Here is a 9,152-nt window from a genome sequence, read left to right as displayed (position 1 = left end):
AGGCTGTGTCTGAGAGGAATGGCAGTTGGAATCTTTAGCTCACTTGAACCGTTTGAATATAACTGACTAACTTGTATTCTGTATGCTCCCTGAATGTTGTTGTTTCATATTGTATATTAAACCACAGTTCTTTTAACAAACCATTCTCAGATCTTTATGCTCCTGTGTTATCACAAGAAAACAAGAAAAAGGGTGCGATAATTTATATTTTAAACAACAGGATAGAACCCACCAGGACATCATTTGCTTTTTTCTCTCCTTTGAATAAAGCAGGGGTGTCAAACTGCCAGCCCGCAGGCCAGATATGTCATGTCGAAACCGCACCCACCCCATTGCCAGCGATGGGAAAAAAGTCGCAATACGTTGCGACACATCACGTGATCTTGCGAGTTTGACACCCCTGGTATAAAGCCTAAATAAAAGTGGTGGTTGGTCCCAGCAGGCAATCCCATTATCAGCACCAATTCTATCATAAAGGAACAGAAAATCCTTTCTGACTGAGGTGTAGTTTAATTTATGTCATCACTTAAAAGTAACACTTTACAAGAAGTGGGCTCATGTGGACATAATAAACTTTTATTTTTGATCAACATTACTGCATCATCACAGTGCTGTGGAGTGGGGGGGGAGAATAGCAGAACTTTTTTAGGAAATAAGAGGTGGAGAGCTGAGCAAAACCTTTCAAGCTTGAATTCCATGTGGCATGTACTTGCTGACTCAGTTTTCCCAATTAAGCGATCAACAAGGAAGGAGAACTGCAGTGACAGTTCACAAAGCCAATGTGAAATTCCTCTTAATTATGTTGCAATTAAAATAGCTGATCTGCCTGATGTAGAAAGTTTTAGAAAAGGACCATGGCCTTGACATAGAAGATTCTGCCCTACTGCCAAATGGGCAATGATTCAACTGCCAGTCATTTTCTCTATGGAGTGGAAGAGGAGAGTATTTTATCCTCCATCTCCAGCAGCCAAATGTCTCAGGCTAAATTTCCTTTGTTTACGATCAATGAACTTTTGTTTTATTCCTGTCTCCCTCCCAATGGTTTGGGATCCATTGGCCTAAAGTCACCCCACCCATGAAGTCATCTGAAAGGTTGACAAGGACTAAAAGCTTTGCACCATAATAATCACCTTTGAGAATAAGATCCAGGGACGTTCAAGTTCAAATTCCCAGTCTCCGAGTTCATGGAATTAATCTTGCTTAATAACTTTCTCTTATTCAAATTCATGTTACAAAATATTTCCATGTATAAATATGTCAACTTGCACTTTAGCATCACCATACTATACTCTGATTTGTTTACAAAATGCAGAATTTAGGATTTCTGCAAAGCCCAACATTTTCTTGATGGATACTAAGTTTTTCAGAGAAGCCTAGAATATTTTTAATTAAAGGGAATGCATTTAAGTTTTGATTGGGCAAACTAGCTTCCAGGAAAAAAATTGAAAATTTCAGGAAACAAATGAGAAACAATTGCTTCAAGGTGGGATAGTAAATTTAATTCACCCTGACAATGTTTTTAAAAAAAGTGACCAAAAACTTGGTTGTTCCCCAAGGCCTGGGGACAGTGTGGTATCCAGCTCCTCTGGAATTTCACCCAGTTAAGTATTCTTCTTTTTCCAGACACACGATCTTTGTTCTCGTTGCATTATTGCCTTCCTCGTTTTTAATGTTGCAAGCCGTCTGGTCTTGTGCATTTGGATAGCTTTTAAATTAAATGAATGTATAAATGAATGAACCAATGAATGAATGAATACAATAAAATAAAATGGTAGAAAAGAGAGAAACTGAGAACTTGGGAAACCACATTAGCACTATATCTTAACCTTAATGTTCTGTATTGTTGTGAGTTAACATATTGTGTGAATCTAACCATTCCTTTCTGTAAATCATAAAGTACACATTTGCATGAAAAGTAAACCCATCTAGTTATAGGTTATTCAAGAATTTATAGTTAGGCATAGGTTGTGCAAACTAAGTCAAAAACGTCTGTTGGCATTCTGGTTGCCTTCTTTTTTGTGCACTCCATCTCTATAATATATCCTGAGAAGAAAAGAATTTATAACACTGAAGCACATTGCAAGCTTACTTGCAGTTAGTAAAATGCTGGGATAATCTTGGACTATAGGGAGTTCTCCTTCTGCAGTTTATACCAAGAGAAATGGGCAGAATCCTTTTCAGCTGAATTTATCACATCTTACAAATACAGCTGGCGTGTTTGCATCTGTGAATACACTACAGTAGTTATAGCCCTCAACTTACAACCGTTCATTTAGCGGCTGTTTGAAGTTGTAATAGCACTGAAAAAAAGTGATTTAGACTAATTTTTCACAATTAAGATTCCCTGATCCCCACATTCACATTATCGAAATTTGGATGCTTGGCAACTGGCTCATATTTAGGATGGTTGCAGTCTCCCAGGATCATGTGATCATCTTGTTGTGACCTTCTGACAAGCACAGTCAAGGGGGAAGCCAGAGTCACTTTGGAACTGTGTAACTAACTTAACAACCGCGGTGATTCACTGAACAACTGTGGCAAGAAAGGTTATAAAATGGGGCAAAACTCACTTAACAACTGTCTCACTTAGCAACAGAAATTTTGGGATCAATTGTGGTCGTAAGTCAAGGATTACCTGTATTCATTTTAGGTCATTTTATCGGAGCCCAAGTCCTGCAGCAGGTTTTGCCTTTCATGCTCTTCCTTAAAAAGCAAAGAGTTGTTTAAAGGTTTTATACCACAGAGCTCAGCAATTCTCTCTTTATCTCCTATCAAATAAAAGAGACAAAAAAGAGTATTTTTTTCCTATCTTTAAAAGCACTGATAGCATATCTTGTGTATCAGTCTCCCCTACTGAAGGAATTGCCAAGAGAGAGTAAAACAATCTTGCTGTGTAAGAGAAACAGAGACCAATGAAAAGCCATGCCAAATTCTATCCCAAAGGGAGACTGAAGTCAAAGCAGTTAATGTTGGGCATATTCAATAGGCAAAAGGTGCAAAAATTAGTTACATAATCATTTGCACCTACTTTTCAGTCTCTAATGACCCCGGCATGGGTCCGGGTTATTTATGGGAGCACCTTTCGCTGGCGTTAACAACCCATTGCCCTGTGCGCTCCCACAGGGAGGGCCTCCTCAGGGTGCCGTCGGTCAGGGAATGTCGACTGGCAGCCCCCAGGGGGAGAGCATTCTCTGTGGGCGCGCCTGCCCTCTGGAATCAACTTCCGGTTGAGCTCCGGATGGTGCCCGACCTTCGCTCGTTTCGCCGTGACCTGAAGACTTGGCTATTTGAACTTGCCGGCCTGGACTGAGGGACTGGGATTTTAGATCTTAAATTTTAAAAATTTTAAATTTTAGCATGTGTTTATTGTTTAGGGCTATTTGATTTAATTTCATTTTAATTTTTATACATTATGTTGTTGTTTATACTGTTTTAATTGCCCTGTACACCGCCCCGAGTCTCTTCGGAGAGGGGCGGTATATAAATCCAAATAAATAAATAAATAAATTTTTCCCACCAAATTCTTGCAGTGCTTCCAAGCCAGTCCTATCTCTCTGTATTTTAAATATCTATACCTATTCATTTAGCATATAAATGGACATTTACTCTGTTAACATATACTGTGTTAAGTCTGTTAACCATAACTCTGTAGGATTTGCAACTAGATTACTGAATCATATCAACCTTCTATTAGCATTCTGCTCATTTCTGACTCTATTTATTGTGTCCCTTTTCTTTTCCAGTTGATACACCACCTTCCATGGTGTCTAAAATACACAAAACGTCATTAAGCTTTTGCTGGGAAGGTTGCCCTTTAGCTCTTTTGCAGTTACATCTATAATCATGCTTGGGGAATCAATGTTTCCCTGTCTTGGTCTCTTGTCTTCGTATGTGGGCATTTTCTACATGAATTTGCTAATAGGTGTCTGGGGATGGGTGTAAGTGACAAAGTCAGTGTCCTATTGTCCCAACACAAAGCCCATCACATCAGGAAACAAGCACAAAAGTTTGCATTATGACATCACTGCACATAAATCTTTTTTTTATCATCACATTTACCTGCAGCTTTACCTACATGTTAGAGGAAATGACTTAGACAATGGCATTGTATACATTCAAAATGTCATATCCTGGCAGAACTAGTATTACCTTCCATATATGATTGATTGATATGGTCTAGAGTGATACCAATATACCAACATAAAAATTCTCTTAGCCATGTGAACGTACAGAAAAATGACACATCAAAAAATGAAAAGACACTGGGTAATTGTTCTCCATCGTGGAGCATTTGCTTGCTGCTTATATTTTATTTCATTACATCAGGTTCCAAAATACATAAAAAGCTTCACGGAAGTGTCCGCCTGTGCTTTTAAAAACATTGCTAACGAGTCACACCTGCTCTGCATGTAATTCACTTGAATTGTGCAGTGTCCAAAGCATTTGCGTTAATCAGCAAGAACTGGGAGCATCAACACAATCACAGAAGAAATTCATTCAGATCTTACAGAGCAACACCAAGGCAGCTTACTGAAACAATGCATAATGTCCGTGATGCATTTTTTTAATATGGAAAAGATCCTGAACTGCAGATTGGAGGAGCAGGGAGGGAACAATTTAACAATCATGATTATTTTAATTACCTTGCTCATGTGTTGAAGGTTGAACTTGAATACACTGCAAATATGTCCAGTGTTCAAAACTGATGGGAATGAAATGAGACTTGTGACAATATAATTTGGCAGCAGTCCTGCATCCCATAATTTGTGTTCAACAGCCTCTATGTTAATAGTCCCTAAGGACTGTAGTGATGGGGGAAGGGATATAAATGACCATTCTTTTCTTTTTGCATAGTTGACTGAGGAAATGTACAACAGTCCATTGTGAAATGCATCTCTGAATCAATGGGTTGAAAAGTTTGTTCGATTGTCAAAAGGGAGTTAAGTGCACCAAGTAAGAACTATGTTTTTTTTTAAAAAAAACAAAAAAACCCCCAGAAATATCCCTTTCTAGTGCACTGGTCATCTTCACTTCATTTCATTTTGCCTTCCTCCAGCTGGGCTCCCAAATTATGCTAGATTACAACTCCCCCACATTGTTTTAATCCACAACCATGAGAATAGGAATACAGTTATTCTTGTAATTAAATCTCAGCTTCACCAATCACAATATAGTAATGTCTTAGTTCTGAAAAGAGCTATATGAATCAAGCACTTTTTGGAACTGTAAACTTTGCAAATTTAACTTGGGATGAACTCCAACGAAAGTCAGTGGGATATAACCTTGAAAAGATATAGATAGAATGACAGCTTCTCTTACTCTATTTTGCTTCTTTTTTAAAAAAAGAAAAGAGAAAAGAAATCTGACTCTAGAACAGAGCAAAAAACACAGCAGTGGTTGAGAACAGAATGGGACACGGAGCAAGGGGGTAAACTGCTACAGTAAAATGTAAAGTAGAGCTCTATGAATTCTAACACAAAAGTTAAACTGCTTAAAAATCTTTGTGGGCCATTCAGCTGTTGGGATAAAAAAAGCTGAAATAAAAAGCATCTATACTTAGAAGTCTCACGGGTTCAAAGAGGATCATTCACAGCAAGCAAGCACACAAACAGAAAAAAGAAAACCACCAAAACACTTAGAAGGAGAAATTCAACTATTTTTTTTAAACCGAATCCTACAAACATTATGATGTTATTCAGAAAATAAGTACAGGTAGCCCGCAAGTTACAACAGTCATCGGGATTGGAATTTCTGTTGCTAAATGATATGGTTGCAAAGTGTGAGGTCACTTGACTGCACCACTTAGCATCGGCAAAATCTTGACACTCCCCGTGTTGCCATTGTTAACCAAATCCCACCAGTTTTTAGGCAAGGCCCCAACCTGATTCCAACCATCCCAGCTTGGGTCCTCCCGGTCTCAAGCCCTCTGAAGGGACTGCCTCTTCTTTAACTCCCACCCCATCTCAATCCTTTCAGCTCCCTTGCACTCTGCCACCCCTGCTGGCCTTGCTGCCTTGCGCTCCACCCATCCTGCCACCCCGCACTCCACTCGCTCTGCTGACCTCACTGGCGTGTGCTTGCTGGCCTCCTGAAACATTGTAAGAAATGGCCCACATTATTTGGTGACTAGCATGAGCAGCCTGGGCAAGAAGGCCTCGCATGGGGCCTGGATGGGCACAGCTTATTAGCCATGGAAGATGGCGAAGATCAGCTGCAGGCAGGAGGGCTGGCAGGATGAGCAGAGCCCAGGCAGGTGGGGCTGGCTGCGGCTTTGCACTGGGATACTGGCGATGGTGTGGGGTTTAGGCAGAACTCCTTGGCAGCAATAACACTGGGGCTGAAGGAGAACCCCAGGGGTGGTGGTAGCTAAGACAGCTGAAGGTCCAGAACCTCTACTCCAACTCAGTGCCATCACCTGCACTATTAAAAGCTAACTTAAGAGTTGCCCACAACTGCCTCATAGCCATTGTCACCTACCTGCATTGCGAAGGAATTGATGGGTAAACAGAGGCTCTAAAGCAGGGCTTTTCAACCAGTGGTACAGGTACCACCGGTAGTACATTGGCACCTGGCAGGTGGTATGCGACCATCCTAGAAAAGTGGTAGCAGGGGAGGGGAATGAGCTGAACCGGTGGCAGCACCGCACAAAGCTGAGTGAGAGATGGCTGGAGCTGTCAGGGCTGTCAGGGCTGAGTGAAAACACCAGGATCAGTGCTTTTTGGGGCTGTCAGGGCTCAGCGGAAGCGCCAGGCTCAGTGCCAGGCTCCAGCTGGAGCTCAGTGGTGCTCCTGGCGCTTCTGCTGAGCCCAGAAGAAGCACCGATCAGCTGAAATGTTGCAGCATCCCCAGGGTCTTGTGATTTACATTCAGATGCTTGGCAACTGATTCATATTTATGACAGTCAGTGTCCCAGGATCATGTGAAGTGACCAAAACCTGCTGCAACCACCCAGCAGAGGGGGGGAATAAAAACCAAACAATCCCCCCACCCCACCCCCACTGCCAATCCTCAACAGAAATGCTCACAATAATGAAAACCTCAGATAGGAGGAAGAGCACTGCCGGGCAGGCAGGCAGGTGTCTTGCTCAGCTGTGGCTTGGGGGGCAACTTTTTTCAGTGCCATTGTAACTTCAAACAGTCACCACGTGAACTGTTGTAAGTCGAGGACTACCTGTACTTCATCACTTTTTTCCTTGGTTTTTTTTTTTTGGTCATCAAGTTTTTGACACCTTGCTAGGCGACTGGTGGTACTCGGATGTTGCCATATCCTAAAAGTGGTACAATGGGTGAAAAGGTTGAAAAGCCCTGCTCTAGAGGGCTGCAGAGGGGCCGATGCAACTGCAAATCCCAACTGCACATTGGGCAAAGGTTCGCACCCTGCAAGCTGATTGGTTCAATCTTCTGGCTGAGATGTGGGGGAAGGCAAGGCACATTCAAGTGGGGAACATTAAAATTTGCTGATGTATAAAAGGAACACCTATGCAACAGTCATCAACATGCAATGCAGTGCAGCGCAGCAGAAGTCTGTTCCAGCTTTCAGAAGAGCTGTACAAGACAGCCAAAAAGGCAGATATTTGGGGGAGGGGGGGAGAGATAGGCAGGTGGAGGGAGATGAAGCACTCTATGGTCCTAAATATGAATTCTGATCAGATGACAATGGGGGAATTGCAACGGCTGTAACTTCGAGGGCTGTGCATAAGTACCATTTGTTCAGCACTGCTGCAACTTTGAACGGTCTCTGAGCATAACCTGAGGACTACCTGCAGGCCAGGCACTTTTGCATCATACGATAGCAGATTAAAAATTGTTTTTCTATGGCTTCATCATACAGTCCTGCTGTACCATGAAAGGCGCAGCTGTAACCGATACAGCATTCTCATCTATCACTCCCGAGTCTGCCATGTGGTCAATAAGGAACAGCCCATACAGCCAGGGCCACCTATGTCGTACCTGGACACCTGACCAGTCTTTGAATTAAACAATTATGACATTGTAACCTCTTAAGATGCCGACATACCTTTCTGCCTCACAGCTATGCTTTGGTACAACAGCGTTTACAGGTAGGCACAAGATATCCTGGGTTGTGTCTCTTTACTTTCTATAATTGCATCAAAGTCAACATTGCAAGGGGACAAGTGGGAATTATAAGCCACTTGAACAGAAAGCTAAACGTCCTAAAAGCACCTCCTCTGTCTGCTAACCAAAAGTACAAGAGAGACTCTGCTTTCATGGGAATCATTTATTCTTTTCAAGCAGTTGACTTTGTATGGGGTGTTCATTTGCAAGCAAACTCATTGTGCATAAAACACTCACTTTGATTCATTGGACAGGTATGCTCAGCATCAATCTCATTTTACGAAGGCAAACTTTTGTACTCCAGACACTGGGTCACTCCTTTCCCAGCTGCTTCTTTGAAAGGCTTCATGGAACAAACAGGATTTGTATGAAACAAAATGCCTTTGGTGTAATTGCTCAGTTCATTTTCCACATGTACTTGTAACACATGGAGTAAAAACTTCATGGCTATTCATTTAACCAAATTATGTGTTGAAAAATTAATGATGCCATAGACTTGATCTGAAATCTTTGTATGAAAAAAAAATGAAAGGCCCTGAGCAGGAAATCAATTCAGAAGTATCCCATATGTTGCCCAAAGAACCAATCATCTGGCTATGATTATGTAGGCCTCACATAAAGGAAACAAAGTGAAATGGCTAGTAATTAAGCACAGATTATAGTCCTGGAAATACTCAACTGTGGCTAACTTTAAATTCAAGGAGAACACAATTTTAGTAATATTGCAGAATTTTGAGATTTGTCTATTACTGAATTATGTGAAATAATAGAAATATTACTTCTTAACATTTTCATCCAATCTGCTTAATAGACTGGCTTCAGTTGTGCATTTTTATATAATTCTGATACAGGTAGTCCTTGACTTACAACCATTCGCTTAGAGACTATTTGAAGTTACCATGGCTCTGAAAAATGTGACTTATGACCATATTTCACACTGAGGACCACTGCAGCATCCCCATGGTTATGTGATCATAATTTGGATGCTTGGCAACTGACTGATATTTATGACAGGCGCAGTATCCTGGGGTTACTAACTTAACAACTGCAGTTAATAACAACTGTGGCAAGCAAGG

This window comes from Vipera ursinii (assembly GCF_947247035.1).
Source record: "Vipera ursinii genome assembly, chromosome: 1".
NCBI classification, from domain to species: domain Eukaryota; kingdom Metazoa; phylum Chordata; class Lepidosauria; order Squamata; family Viperidae; genus Vipera; species Vipera ursinii.
This window is presented reverse-complemented; position numbering follows the sequence as displayed.